Source organism: Podarcis raffonei, chromosome 4, assembly GCF_027172205.1.
Source record: "Podarcis raffonei isolate rPodRaf1 chromosome 4, rPodRaf1.pri, whole genome shotgun sequence".
NCBI lineage: Eukaryota > Metazoa > Chordata > Lepidosauria > Squamata > Lacertidae > Podarcis > Podarcis raffonei.
Window position 1 is genome coordinate 107,344,018 of NC_070605.1, and position 15,920 is coordinate 107,359,937.

The following is a 15,920-nucleotide window of genomic DNA, read 5'->3' on the forward strand; positions in this document are numbered from 1 at the left end:
GCTGATTTCGGAGGGACTGATGGACTTTGGTTGGGGATCGAAACCGGGAAAGGGGGTGGTAGGGCTTCGGGAATCCAAAGGGTGTATAAATATATTCTGTTTAATTAAGTTGGTTTTGCCACTAACATAAAAATGGGGATTTTGGGGAGGGATTTGGGGCCGACCTTAGCAAAAGATTGTTAAGAATAAGTGTAGGTGTATGAAGACTGAGATTTTTAAGTTAAAATAGGTTAATTAAATTGATGGGGGGAATTTAGGGAAAGTATTTTAAGAATAAGTTTTGAAATATAAAGATTGAGGTTTAGAAGTTAAAATTGATTAAGCAAATTGAATTTGAGGAAACAAGGTAAAGTGGGGGGACAAAAATTGCTGAACTAAAAATTGGAATTGGAATACAAGAAGGGCAGGTGTGGGGAAGTCAAGGAAATTGGGTATGGAATGTAATTAAGGTAAACTTTTTCAACTGTTGTTTTTTCTTTTTCTTTTCTTTCTTCTTTCTTTTTTTTTCTTTTCTGTTTTTCTTTTATACTTTTTTGAAAACTTTAATAAACATATTTTTATAAGAAGGCCTGGGTGGATTTTTTAGTGTTCAGATCACAGCATTCGACAAGCGACAGTACAGAGTCACCATCCACACACCAGGTGTTGCAATATTTGGCTCACCTGTGGTATATGAGTCATGCTGTGAAGTCCATTAGAATTCAGTCTTCTGCCATTTCATTTTTCTGCAAATCCCTTTATTCTAGAGACCCTTGTGCAAAGTTTGTAGTGCGCAAGGCTCTTGAGGGTTGGGCCAGGTTGCAGCGGCATAAGTTGCCAGGTAGGAAGCCGGTCACCTTTGACCTTTTATCCCAGATGCGCAGCAAGTTAAGACTTGTCTGCTGGTCCATTTATGAGGTGAGACTCTTTTGGGCAGCTTATTCCATAGCATTTTTGGTGCACTGCGTGTGGGCGAGGTGGTGCTGGAATCAGCACAGGGAAGGGCACCCAGGGGCCTGTTATTGCAGCATGTTCAGCTTTCTGATGCTGAGCTGGTTCTCACCATCAGGAATTCCAAAACAGACCAGTTGGGCAGATGTGCCTTAATGAGGCTGCCTGCCACTGGTAAGCCCAGCCCTTGTCCAGTGAAAGATGCCAAGAGATATTTGTCACTTTGCCTGCCTGGGGATGGTCCCTTCCTGGTTCACGAGGTTGGGACCATGTTAGGGAGGCATCAATTTTTACATGGTTTGTAAAGATGGTGGAGATTCCTAGACTCTTCTCCCCAGATAGTCACCAACCAGGCACTTATGAATGCACAAGATGCACACTTGCTAACTGCCCCACTTTGAGACGCACATCCCCAATTCATACTTTGAACTGAATTTGAAGTTCAGGGCAGCTTTTCCAACAGCCTTTTCTGGACCTTGAGGGTGGAGAAAGTGAACGGGGCATCCCAGAAGGGAATATTGACCAGAGCCCTGGCCACTGGGGACAGTCTGAGACAAGAGAAGCTTTTCTCCTATGTATCTGCCGCCTTAAGCCTGACCACCTTGCTAGGCATGCGACATCCACTTAAGGGCATCTCCAGTAAAGGCACATTTCTGACTAAGGATCTAAGACATCTCCTTGGAGATATGGATAGATTTCAATTACTTAGTCCATCTAAGTGGAGCTCTGCTCCCACAGGGTACTATTTACTGTGGTATTTCGCCATGGCCATTTAAGCTTTGGGTTGGGCCCATGTGAATATGGGGCTCACTCTTTCTTAACAGGAGACACAACATTGGCTTATGTTGGGGGCTGCTAACCCGACTAGAACAAGCCATTTGCTGATGCTGCATATCAAGACTACATCTGCCCTAATCAGATTCTGTGTTCAGGTCACCATTTCTGATCTGCCATTCCTTAACTGTGGGTTTCTAGACACAGTACCATTATCTGGATTGCAAAAACTGAACATAAAGAGTATTGTTTTGTCCACTAGCAGGGGCTCCTTTGTAACTGGTAACTGAGTGGCAACAAGTAGACATCTTACAGGTATCACTTGGGTCAAAATGCAGATACAGAGTTGGAGAAAACTTTCCTGCTGAACTGCAGTTGAACAGGCACCTGGGAAGCTTTCTTAAAGAAAATACTAGCAACCTAATTCAAACATGTCTGCAGAACCATGGGGGTCTAGGAACTTGTCTTCTCTTTAAAAAGAAATGAATTTGAAAATGAGATTATCGAAAATCTTTTTTAACCCCAGATACAGTATTGTGCATACAGTTCAGTCCTTGAATTATACAATATGAACTCTTTTGTTGATATAATCACAGTGATTAGTGAATGGAAAAAAAACTCTCTCTGGACACATAGTAATGCAAGATTATTTGTGAAAGAGCACTCTAATCCACGTTAGTGATTTTGATCACAGAACAAGAGGTTGTTAGCTGTTCTGCAATAATTAAATTGAAAATTGAAAATTTTGATCTTGCATACATGCTATTAGTGTTGGGTTAAAAAAAACACAGCCTAGAAGAAATGTGGCTGGAGAAATTAAAGATGCTGAATTCCTTTCTGGGCTGATGAGGAAGGTTGGCCATTGCTGCTTTCCCAGTCAATATTCTACTCATTCATGTAGTAGGTAGGATTGCATCTGGTTGAATGAGTTATAGATGTAGACGTTTATTTATCTAGTTTTAAGTAAAATGCTTGCAGCCTTTGGCAGAGTAATTAACGTGGGTGCAGTTTCTTCTCTTCTCAAGTCTCTTTAAGCAGGGATCCATTATGCCATTGAACGCACCGCCTTTGGTCACGTATGTTTACACTGAAACAAGTGAGGCAGAATTAAAATCATGTCAAAACTGCAGCCCCCTCTGACCCCATTCTCTCCTCCCCGGTGATGATACTCGCAGGAGTGGGAGAGCGGAGTCTGCTCACCAGCCCCTCTCCCACACCTCCTGTTGCCTAGGCTTCTGTCATGTCAGATCATGTGGGGAGCCCACCCACAGAGTGAGGCTTCCAGCTCCAGACCTTTGGCTCTAACATGTGGGTGGAGAAGGTTGGTTGCCAACCAAGACTAAAAAATAATAATATTTCGAAGTCATCTCTAGTGTGTTTGATGAGGTTTGCTTCCAGATGCCTATGCAAAGCATTAGATATCGTGCATCTTCCCAGTGACAATATTGCTGTGCAGTAAAATGGAGGGGAAAGGGATTCACAAATGCCCATTGTTAACACTGCAACACTTTCATTAGATTCTCACAGGGCAATCCTATGAATGTCAACTCAGACACATGACACATTATTTTCAGTGGGCTTATTCCAAAGTCCTTATGCAGCCCATGTCACTTTTGTGTACCCTCAACATCTTGGTTGCCAACTCCTTTGTGCTAGTTCCCCTGGCATGGTAAATATTGAGGAAAACCTCTGCCCTTCTGGTTCTTCTTGATATGTTGTGGCACTTCTTCCCTTCCCTTCCCTTCCCAGCTTTCAGCTGCCCCCTGATCTTAAAAAAAACCCTCCAGAGAAAATACAAGTGAACTAACACCTACAGTGTCCTCATCTCAGTGCCCTTTTCAAGACCTTTTCTTTCTGTATTTCTTTGGATGGTATGCTCACAGCAGTCTAGACTAAGGCATGTTACTCTTTAACATATTGGCTGGAGAAGATTACTTTTTAAATTCCAATTGAAAGGGGAAGTAGGCTGTATGTAGAGATCCTGCTAATCCCTGGATCCAGCAAGTGTTAATATTTAACCAAGGCTTCTAATTCTTGAGGTGATAGGCTGGGTGATGAGCCAATAAGGGGAACAAAGGAAGGTGCTCTGTGTGAGATGGCCCATGGGTGGGATCCCCAACCTCAACGCTCCCTTAACTCACAGATAGTGAGAAGTACAGAAACCAGAGTTGAGAGCTGAGAGTTTGTAGTGATGTGACCTAGAAGCAAAGCAGCAAGTTAGTGTGTGTGTGTGTGTGTGTGTGTGTGTGTGTGAGAGAGAGAGAGAGAGAGAGAGAGAGAGAGAGAGAGAGAGAAATAATTCATTTCAGTTTGAATCCAAGGCTGCGACCATGGAAGTAACAATGCCCTCTTGGGGTCTTCATGGTGTGAAACTCTCCATCGTAGGTTCAGGTTGTATAGCCCCTATATCTTGTATATTGTATAACCCCTATATCTTAAGGATGCCACAGTCTCTGCTGTCCCTCATTCTGATGAAACCAAACCCTGGGTAAGTAGGCAACAATAGGCATACCCTCCAACATTTCTCTCATGAAAATAGGGACGTCCCATTCCATAATGATAATTTATACCCCACACATCTTGCTAGGTTGCCCCAGCCACTCTGGGCAGCTTCCAACATATGTAAAAACATAATAAAACATTAAACATTTTTTTAAAAAAAAACACAAAAAACTTCCCTATACAGGGCTGCCTTCAGACGGCTTGGGGGTTGGATAACTGCATACCCTCCAACATTTCTCCAATGAAACTAGGGACATCCTAAGGAAAAGTGGGACATTCCGGGATCAAATCAGAAACCAGGACGGCTTCTCTAAATCAGGGATGTCCTTGGAACATAGGGACACTTGGAGGGTCTGCAGTATGTTTACAGCATATTGGCTGGGGAAGGATACTTTTAAAATCCCAATTAAATCTTTAAAATGAAATAAAACCAACATTTTCTGCAGTGTGCACCTGGTGGCTCAGATAGCACACAGCACTTGGATTGTTCTGAATGTGTTTAGTATTGGCTATTGAGTTGAAGCCACTAATAAACTTTTCACTTTAAAAATCTAATTACTCTAACTTTGACATACTTCTATGGCAGGTTCAGCACTTTCCAGCACAACACATATTTGCAGCATTGCTTAAGATAACACATGCATAAATATTAGCATTCTTCCCAACATTACCACCCTTAGAGATCCTAGGAATCAAGTGAAACTTAAATGGGTCATTTATTTCTTAACTGTAAGACTAATTTGGGAAGAACTGAAGTAAAGATGCAATTAATGCGTATGAGCAACCCATGACGAGAGATGCTGATTCACTTTGAGGTATGAAATCTTGACTCGAGGGTGTTGGATATGTCTAGCCTAGTAAAAAGGAGACTGAGAAGATATATGATAGCCATCTTCAAATATCTCAAGGGCTGTCACATGGAAGAGGAAGCAAACTCATTTTCTCCTGCTCTGGAGGTAGGATCCAAACTAATGGATTCAAACTACAATGACCGCTTCCCACATCAATTGGGGGGGGGGCTTTTGTGTGGTCACATGCATCCCCCCGGATCCCAGTGTGGCTCCTGGTAGTAAGGGCTGGCTTTGCCCTCCCCAGGCTGGATACCTGGAGGTTTCCGCCTACCTCAGCCAATCGCCCAATCCCGCCTGGGGAGGCGTTGCCAAGGGATCGGCCAGGTAGGGGGAGGGACCGCCCTGCCCACACAACAGAAGGTGACTCTTACCTGCGAGGTGTCAGCTGGCTCCAGAGCTTCTCCTATCCTGCCCTCCCTCAATTAAGCCTTCTTTTGCAGGTTAACCTCTTCTCTACAGGTACACAGGCACTGCTACATCATCGTCACTGTTGAAGGGCCGCAAAGGAATTTTCCTGCTTTGGCAGGTTTTGCCTTTCCCGGAGCAAAACGTCACAACTTTGGCGGTTTCAGGCCTTGGATGGAATCCTTTAGTCTTTCTTCCGAAATGGAATGTGTGTGTGAAGCGGTGACCCTCGCCCCCCTTGCGGCGGTGATCCCAGGGTTCCCCATTAAAGGGGTCTTGAGGGGAGGCCTTGGCCATATGCTGAGAGGTTGTCATTGCTCTCCCCTGCTATGACGGTGAAATGGCGGGTGGGCTCTCTGCTTGAACATATGTTCTCCAGAGCCAGCCCAATCCCCACACATTCTGGATAACCCTGATGTCTCCCAGAACCCCGGCTGGGGACTGGGAAGGATAAATGCCCAGTGCTTGAGCCAAGGTCTCCCTACATCTGAAACTTAATAAAGTTGTGGCCAATTTTAATCCAATAGCACATTGTCTTGAGTCATTATTCCGCTCGAGGGTCACCTGGGGTTGGGGGGACTCCGCCTGTCCACGCAAAAGAGATTGTGACTAAACATAGGAAGAACTATCTGACTGTTAGAGCTCTTTGACAGTGGAATGGACTCCCTTGGAAGATGGTGGGATCTCCTTCATTGGAGGGTTTAAAGCAGAGGTTGGGTGGCCATCTGTCACAAATGCTTAAGTTGCGATTTCTGCATTGCTGAGGGTTGGACTTGATGACCCTTGGGACCCCTTCCAACTCTACAGTTCTATGAATCTATGACTCAGTTTAGTTTCAGTGGAGGTGAAGAAGGCATATTAGTTCTGGTCTGATTTAACTTTCAACTTCCTGGAAGATTTGAGGCTGCCTTCACTGAGTTGTACATATAAATATGAGCTTGTACAGGCAATGGTGTACTGTTACTGCATGAGAAAGGCCCCACCCCCAAATTATATTCTTGAAGGATGTTGGGAGCCTTTAAATGTGAAAGGATTAAAGGCATATAAGTGAGACCTGTAACAAAATGTTGCCATTTGGTGTGTCCTTCTCTTAAGAGTGCCAGCCAATCTCAAGCTCTTCCAGGACATTCGATTCTCTGCTTATTGTCTCTCTCTCCCACAGCTATGGACCTTTAAGAGAGTAGTTCTGCATATGGCTAATCAGAGGTTACTTCCACTTTCCCACATTCATAAAGTCCCTTCCTCTCCATTTGAGGAAAACTATTTATGAAATTAATGTCTTCATTTTTTATTGTTTAAAAATGCTTCTTGCTAAAATTTGCTAGGAATGATTTCAATACTTCCAGCCCTCTTTATTTGTGTATAAATAAAATATCCCACTTTGTACAATCTTGAGTCCCCTTCTGATGTTAATTTTAGGGAATGGAAGTCCTTGCAGCATGTCTTCCTCCTGTACTGTTGGAAGACCTATCATGTGCAATAGCTCCTGACAATGCTTGAGGCACCTACTGGAGCAACACTGGTGTGAGAAGGAGTTGTTCTGTGGATTCCTCCAATGGTTGCTTCCATGCCCTGAAGGTTATGTCAGAAGCATCCCTTAAACTTCTGCTCTGGATCGTAAGTTTATGCCAAGCAGGGAAGTAAAGAAAGAAATATGAAAAAGGATCAGTGTCAAAACATAGCTTTAGGTTTTAAGAGAGCAGTGTTAGCAACAACATTATCCAGCAGCAATCATGCATGGCTTGGGAAAATTCCCCTTTAATATGTCTTATCTGATTGCTTTTACTACACTCATTTCCTTTAGTCTGTAATAACCAACTATGATAATTATGTTTTCAACAGGATTTTATGTTCCTGTAAGTGTTGTGATCTATCAATTTGGGTATTTATATTGTCAACTGCATGCCTTTCATAATCATGTTTTTCCTTTTGCTACCCTTTTTGTTCTCCGTGTTTATGAAAGCTGGCATGTACAATTAAGTGGTTGCCTATTTCCTCAAGGGAAATGGACCATCAGAAAATATTTCTTTTTCCATATATATATATATATATATATATATATATGGTGAACATTACATAATACCAAACAATAAACACATAAGCTTGCACCAACAGGCAGGGGGATTTCTAAGTTAAGTCTCCAGATCCTCTTGGTATGCTTGTTTTCTAAAGGTATAAAGACAAGGAGCTGCTTGCCACTTGACTTACTGAATATTCTACCCAACCAAAGTGTGATACAGCCTCAGGGGTTTAACTATTAGCACTGCCAATTGCCTCTTGAAAACAACAGCTTCCTTTCACAGACTTGAGCAGGAGATACATTATTAGGAACTATACGTCTCAAAAATACAAGTGCATCTGCCTCACAAATAAAGAACATCTGTTTGTATTTAGCAAGGTGATTCCCATCTAGTCAACCTTTCTCTTTACACACACACACACACACACACACACACCATTTTAATCATAAAAAATAATAATGCAAAACTTTCATAATTCTCTGAAACTTAGAAGACAGACTTCCAAATGGCTATTTGCAATGGGCTGTAGGAAATGCTATTGCAGGCATGCCCTAAAAGAAAATGTGATGAAAATGATGTATAGATGGTATATTACACGTGTTAAGTTAGCAAAAATGTATAAAGTTAATAATAAATGTTGGAAATGTAAAGAAAAATAGGGAACATTTTATCACATGTGGTGGGAATGTAAAAAGGTAAAATGCTTCTGGCAGATGATATATAATGAGTTGAAAAAAAGTTGAAATATACATTTATAAAGAAACCAGAAGCATTTCTATTGGGCATGTGGGGAGTTATATAAATAGAAAGGAATGCAAGCTCTTTTTATATGCAGTAACAGCAGCAAGAATATTATTGGCCCAAAAATGGAAGCAAGAAGAGTTACCATTGATTGAAGAATGGAGGATGAAGTTAATGGACTATGCAGAATTAGATAAACTAACAGGAAGGATTTGAAACCGGTGAGACCAGAAATTCACGGAAGACTGGAGTAAATTTATGGACTATTTCAAAAGTAATTGTGAAGAACAGATGACGTTTGTAGGGTTGCAAGAAGTTTTGTGAGGAGTATTATTAGAAGTATTGTAAAAATGGATAAGGGGGAGGATGATTTGTTAAGAGATGTAAAGGCAATATAAAGGTAAGAAATGCATAAGAAGTGGTGAAAATGGTGGATCATCAGAGGTGCTGATGGAAGTCCGAAAAGATTGTATAAGTGATAAGCTTTGTGGTACATTTTATAATTTATATGTTAAAATTAATAAAAAAATATTATTATCTGGCTTGAGAACAGTACATGTGAAAAGGATCTAGGAGTCTTGGTTGACCACAAACTTGACATGAGCCAACAGTGTGACGCAGCAGCTAAAAAAGCCAATGCAATTCTGGGCTGCATCAATAGGAGTATAGCATCTAGATCAAGGGAAGTAATAGTGCCACTGTATTCTGCTCTGGTCAGACCTCACCTGGAGTACTGTGTCCAGTTCTGGACACCACAGTTCAAGAAGGACACTGACAAACTGGAACGTGTCCAGAGGAGGGCAACCAAAATGGTCAAAGGCCTGGAAATAATGCCTTATGAGGAACGGCTAAGGGAGCTGGGCATGTTTAGCCTGGAGAAGAGGAGGTTAAGGGGTGATATGATAGCCATGTTCAAATATATAAAAGGATGTCACATACAGGAGGGAGAAAGGTTGTTTTCTGCTGCTCCAGAGAAGCGGACACGGAGCAATGGATCCAATCTACAAGAAAGAAGATTCCACCTAAACATTAGGAAGAACTTCCTGACAGTAAGAGCTGTTCGACAGTGGAATTTGCTGCCAAGGAGTGTGGTGGAGTCTCCTTCTTTGGAGGTCTTTAAGCAGAGGCTTGACAACCATATGTCAGGAGTGCTCTGATGGTGTTTCCTGCTTGGCAGGGGGTTGGACTCGATGGCCCTTGTGGCCTCTTCCAACTCTATGATTCTATGATTCTATGATTTTTTTAAAAAAGGAAATGCTATTGCAGGCATAGGCAAACTCTGGCCCTCCAGATGTTTGGGACTACAATTCCCATCATCCCTAGCTAACAGGAACAGTGGTCAGGGATGATGGGAACTGTAGTCCCAAACATCTGGAGGGCCAGAGTTTGCCTATGCCTGCTGCTATTGTGACAAGAAGGGACACTTAGACAAGGCGATTTGCTTCCTGTGTGCAGCCATTTTAGACAAAAGGCAGGTGAGGGGAGACATCCTAAAGGTGCAAAATTGTGCATGGTTTGGAGAACATGAGATGATTTTCTTCTTCTCTTGTAACACTAGAACTCAAAAACATCCAGTGAGGTGGAATGTTGGAAGATTTAGGAGTTCTTTGGCATGTGCTTAGCTAAACCATGGAATTGGCTCCCACAATAAGTCATGATGGAAACCAACTGAGATGGCTTAAAAGAGCATTAGAGAAATTCATGGAGGCTAAGGCTATTAATGGCTACTAGCCACCCGGGCTATGTTGTGCCTCCACTGTTGGAGACAGTAAGCCTCTGGATGCCATTTTCTGGGAATTCCGCATTGCACTCAGATCCTGCTTGTGGCATCTCATGGGCATCTGGTCAGCCACAGCATGCTAGATGCTGCATCTGCTGGGCCATTGGCGTGATCCAGCACGCTGCTTTTATATTCTCCCTGCTACACTTTATTCACCCCTGAAAATCCTCCCCTGAAGCTCAGGGGATCCTTGGCAAAAGCCAGGGATGTGGTGTAAGAGTAGCTGGAGGAGGAGAAATTGCTAAAAATGTGTTGACAGTGCCTTCTCTGGGCGTTGCTGATGGTCCTCTCTTCTCACGTGAGGCTTTCAGAGGATGCAGGCAGGGCTACCATGAGGTAAAGTGAACCAGATGATTTGGGGTGCCATAAAAGGGCAACAAGTTGTTACTTGCTTTGTTATTATTGATTTTTTTTGCCAACCGGGATATGGAGAGGCCATTTGGGGTTTTGTTTTTCTGCCTTAGGTGCCACAACAACCTGACTGGCTATGACTTGGGGACGGGGTGTGATTTGCTGCACCAGGGCTGATCCAAGATCTTCTGCTGCCTAAAACAGAGGACCAAGTGGTCCCCCACTCCCAAGTCTCTGGGATATTTAAAATGTGGTCAAACCAACCATTCATGTTTTGCTGGACAGGCACATGAGAGGAGCTGACACTCACAAAGTTTTGTTGTAAGTTTGCTAGAGAGACACTCCTTCTGTGCCCTGAGAGGAGGAAGGCGTAGCTAGATAATCTCCTGCCTGCCTGGGTATGGGCTCCATCTCCCTTTCCACCTCCTGCATCCCTGTAAGGTAAAAGGCAAAGGTAAAGGACCCCTCCCCATGCCAACAATGTGACAACATCATTTCCAGATAGACTTAAGTAGGTGTTTGCAACTGAATTACCATTTTAAACCTACCTGAAGAGTATTTTCATCCTGGATTATTTAAACTAAAAGGTGACAATTAGCCTATCTAAGCTTTCCTTTTAAGCTGCAAAGGGTTGCACTCTGCTGTACTACCAATGTGAGGAAGGAAGGATAATATCTAATAAGTAAATCCTCTCCTAGCACCTGTTCACATCCCAACAAAGTCAAAGCCAGTCCAGTTCTAATGGCACTTGAAGCAACAAGTAAACAAACAACCCCCAAAGTATCTCTTCCACCCTGGTGTAAACAGCCACTGTATTTGAAGCAGCACTGGTTACAATCCATTCATTTTGCTTTATCTGTGACAACTTTGCCTCATATTGTTTTTAGCCAGATTAAGGTTGCAATCCTTAATAAACTTGCAGAGTAAGCCCCTTTAAACACAACTTCTGAATAGCAGATATAAAATGCCATTGTAAAGCCACAGTGTCTAACTTTATTACAACTGGGAATCTTTTATTTCTTATAGGAAAAGTAAATTCATATCAAAATATGTAAGCCCAAGTATTGTTCGTTTTTGTTGTAAATCTATTCCAATGTATGTGACAGATCAAGGAGAGGTATTCAGCGCTACACTGTTCCTGTTGTTCTGCCCATGCATGCCTTTCCACTTGCCACTTGCCTGGCAGATCTCTCCTCCTCCCCGCCCCATGCGGGTTCTGGGGGTTCTCCATCCCTCTGCTTGTTGGGAGTGTTGGGATTCATGGCAGAGGAGAGGAGAGGGAACCCCATTGCACTGGCAGCACTTGTGCTGGTTCCCAGAAGATCATCGGTTTGGTTGAATCCACCCCTTGGTATATGACAGGGATTGAGTTTTTCTTTAACAAAATGCAATTTATTATTATTAATTAAATTTCTATGCCGTCCTATCAAATGATATGCTATCTGAACACCTTGTATTGACATTTTTAAGAGTTCTTCCTTTGGTCATGTAACTCAATGAATTTATTTTCTTAGTTAGGGTCTTTCTCCTATTCTTTTACTCCATGTGTGTTGTTTTATGGAAATGCTTTTTTAAATGAGAGAAGCATAACTTCTGGGTCCAAAGTGCTGCACTCACAGATTTATCACAGAGCAGACATGGCCGCTCTGTGGCTCTGCAGAGCTTGTTGGACTCCAGCTTCCATCCACCCTGACCATTGGCCATGCAGAGCAGGGCTGATGGGAGTTGGAGTCCTGTGACTTCCAGAGGATCTCAGGTTCCCCATCCATCCCTGTTACTGACATCAGATTGATGCTGTTTTGCCACCGAGTGCAGGGAAAAGAACTTCAGCCATTATCTAAATATAATCTTACACTGCCCTGTGGCTAAGGAACATATCACAGCTTGTATGCAGCCACCAAGTGCTCCATCTTTTCATCCCACACTGGCAAAATTACTCCCTTTGACGATAAAATGCAAAGAGCTTAAACGACTACATTATAAAAATGTCAAATATTAAAATTAGAAATATTTAAATAAATTATTCAAGCCTCGCTATTAAAACAAGATCCTCTCTTTCCCTTGTGGGGATGTGTGTTTGTGAGAAGGACCACTTTGTCTCCCATGTAAAGTAATATATTTAATGATACTAAATAAAACCACAGAATAGGTCTTAATAGCTAGTCAAGCTGAATTTAGGGGTATTTTTGTAATTTAATATATTTTTCAACCCCTCAAAAAGTCTGTCCTAATCCTCTTTAATACTTTTTAACATGGTAATTAAATCATAAACATCAATTAGATTATTCAACACGCAGTTGGAAAATCATTAATCCCCATTTCGTTGTTTTATGGCACTCTGGAGCATGACTTGTTAGTTCAAACTGAGGAGATCAAGTTTTGAGATGTCTGTTTCGCTTGAATAGCATGTTCCCCCTCCCTTAAATATTCTATTTATGTATCTTCTAACAAATTAAAAAGAAACCAACCACTACTGATCCCATGGCATACTTCTGCATTGCAGTTTCTTCTGTGGTTATTAATTTCTGGCCAGAGTCTTATAGAGTTTTTATTTTGATGTTGTTGCTGAAGGCTGCAAATCCACTCTGCTGTTTGCTGGGAGGATGCTTGTTTTGATGAGGAATAATGCCTGGAGGCTATCGTTGCCATCTCCAGACTGACAATTGATCAAGCAACATTTTGTATACTTGACTTAAAAACACACATTTCCCAAGCACTGAAAAGTTTATCTCTGTGCCCAAACCAAGCAACTTCATATTTTCAAAGTACTAACCCTACACCTAATCCCTAAAGCATATCCTAAATGTTCAAAACAGTCCCAATCAGACAAAGTATAGACCACACATGGAGAACTTACAAAAACAGATTTTGCACAAAAATCAACCCCTAAAGTCAGGCAAATGACCTCCCTGAAGACATTGAGGACATTCACTTTACCCCTTGAAAATGGCTAAGGCACACCAAGCCCCTGGCACACCCTTTCATGGCAGATGAATGACTGGGGAAATGAGGAAAAGCTGCCTATAATAATAACCACCAGGAGTTACAGGACTGACATTTGCATCTCCAGACAGGTTTCTCATTGGCTTCAGCAACTGCAGAGAGAAAGGGTTCAGAAGCGTATCTCGAAGACTGCTCATTCCTAGAGATCTGCTCAAAACCATAGATCATATTCAAAGGCTCTTGCCTGGGTTCCCTCTGATACAAGGGTGATCCAAAACAGCGATGGGGCCACCTCTCTTCTGGAGTACTAGACTCGGGAAGGCAAACTGCCTACCAGCCTTTTTAGTTTTTCAGCACCAAGTTTAACACGATCTTCTTTTTCTGGGTTCTTCAGTTACTATGTGTTCTTATCTTGTTGGTCTAGTTAGTTTTAAAGCCTATGTGGTTTTCTAATTTCTCCCCATTGGTATTTGTGCTGTTTAAGTGCTTCTATTAATTGTAAAAGGATTATTTTAAATGCATTGATTGTCAGCTGCTCTGGGAACCTTCCATGCTGAAGACAACGATTTACAGAGCTTTCAGTGAGGGCAAGTGGGTGACCACCAGCCAGCTTGCTTGCATTTATTTATTTATTTATTTATTTATTTATTTATTTATTTATTTAATATACTGCCCTTCATCCTAAGATCTCGGGGTGGTTCACAGGGGGTTGGACTAGATTACCCTTGGAGTCCCTTCCAACTCTACAATTCTATGATCAACAAAATATATTGCCTGCCACTGAGAGATGTTTTGTAGACATTTCTGAAGCACAAACTTTGTACTGATAGAGAGCTTGAAATATATTTCTTTTCCCAAGCTGTGTTCAGAGAATATGTCCTTTCTAAATATATGGTCTGCATTCTTGTAAATCTCTGCAGGGACACCATCTGGCCTTCCCCATTGCTACCAGCTTGATGTCAAGTTGATTTCAGCTATGTTCTCCAATCCTAAACACATGAAGGGGCCCTTTTAGCGTTCACATAGTTCACAAACAGCTCCCACCCTTCCATCAGAACATTTAAATAACCCAACGACATTGGCAGGGCCTGATCCTAAGGGTTTTCATGAAGCAATTGGCATGTGCACATGCATGAATTTTCATGTGCATCTGTACACACACACACACTGCTGATTCTGTGAGAAAGATCTATGGAATCAGAAAAATCCACTTAGCTGGATTATTTCACCATCCTCCCAGGTGTGTTGAAGCTGGTACTAATGGACATATGATTCCCCTAAAGATCACCTTACTTAGAAGTAAGTCCTATTGGGTTCAAAGGCACTTACTCCAAGACAAATGTGCTGAGGAACACAGTAATAACATGGCAAATGGTCATTGCAAGTGAAATTGTGGCAATGTGGCATTTGAAATGGAAGTAGCTAATGGAAGAAGCAATTAAGTATAGAATGAAGAAACTAGGCTACAACCCAGCCAAAGCTGAGTACATTTAAGTCTTAATGGTTTCAAATGGAAAGCTAAGTACCTGCTTAAATCTCTCCGAATGACACCAGTGGGGGTCAAAATACTTTAACTTCATTTTAATCATGTACTTCATTTTCAAGACTCTCCAAATCCAAATTGGAGCTCATGTCTACTTTGAGTGTCCATCCATCCAAAACATTTCTTAGCTGACATTCCATGGAGTTCTCAGGATAATACAAATTGTGAAAAGCACTATCAGAATAACTAAAGCCACATAAACTAGACTAAAATAGGGAGTAGCAGCTATAAGTTAGCTATTAGAAGTCAAACTGGTAAAAACAAAAAGCGTGAACTGGGAAGGTTTTAGAAAACAGTAGGTCTTCATCCACTAGTGGAACACTAATAACGATGGGACTGGCAAATCTTTCTGAGAAGACAATTCCATGATGTACTTGCCATGATCAAGAAGGTCCTCAGTCTGAGTGCAACCTATTCACCATGCACGGCAGCCCACCAGGGACTTGATAAACTTGGTTATGCTGAGTTTTCCTGTGACTGCAAAAACATGAAGGAATCAAGCATGATAAATGTTTAGGGGGCTGTTCTTTGTTTGGTAAGTCATGAGATGGACAGGCCTGTTTAGAGTAGGGGATTATGGAATTGTTTGGAAACTACCTATTGGCAAATGTCATCTGATGATCCCCGAGTCACCAACCCACACCACATGACAGTCAGTGGATCCTAGCATCTTGGCAGTAGCAAAGTTTCCCACCAGCTCAAGGGCACATCCAGGTCATTTCTATGCTTTGTGCCAGCTATGACCAGTTGATGTTGTAAGCAGGAAGTGTGAGGTGAGGGCAAAGGTTAAATCCAAGCATTCACTGCATCTGCTCTTCCATGCCCAGAAACTATATAAGCTGTTGACATTGACTGAGGATACTGGTGTCTCTTTGTTTGGTGTGGACATTGTATAGGTAATATTGAGGGCAGAGGAATGCCTGCTGGAAGTCTGAGGGTCCTGCCATGTCTCTCTCCACCTGGCTTGGGGCAGGGCCTGACAGGCTTCACAAGGACTGCAACTGCTACACTGCAGAGAGGGCTCCTCTTTTTAATTGTTTTTTAAATTATATTTTATCTGTGGAATTTTAAATGGTGGG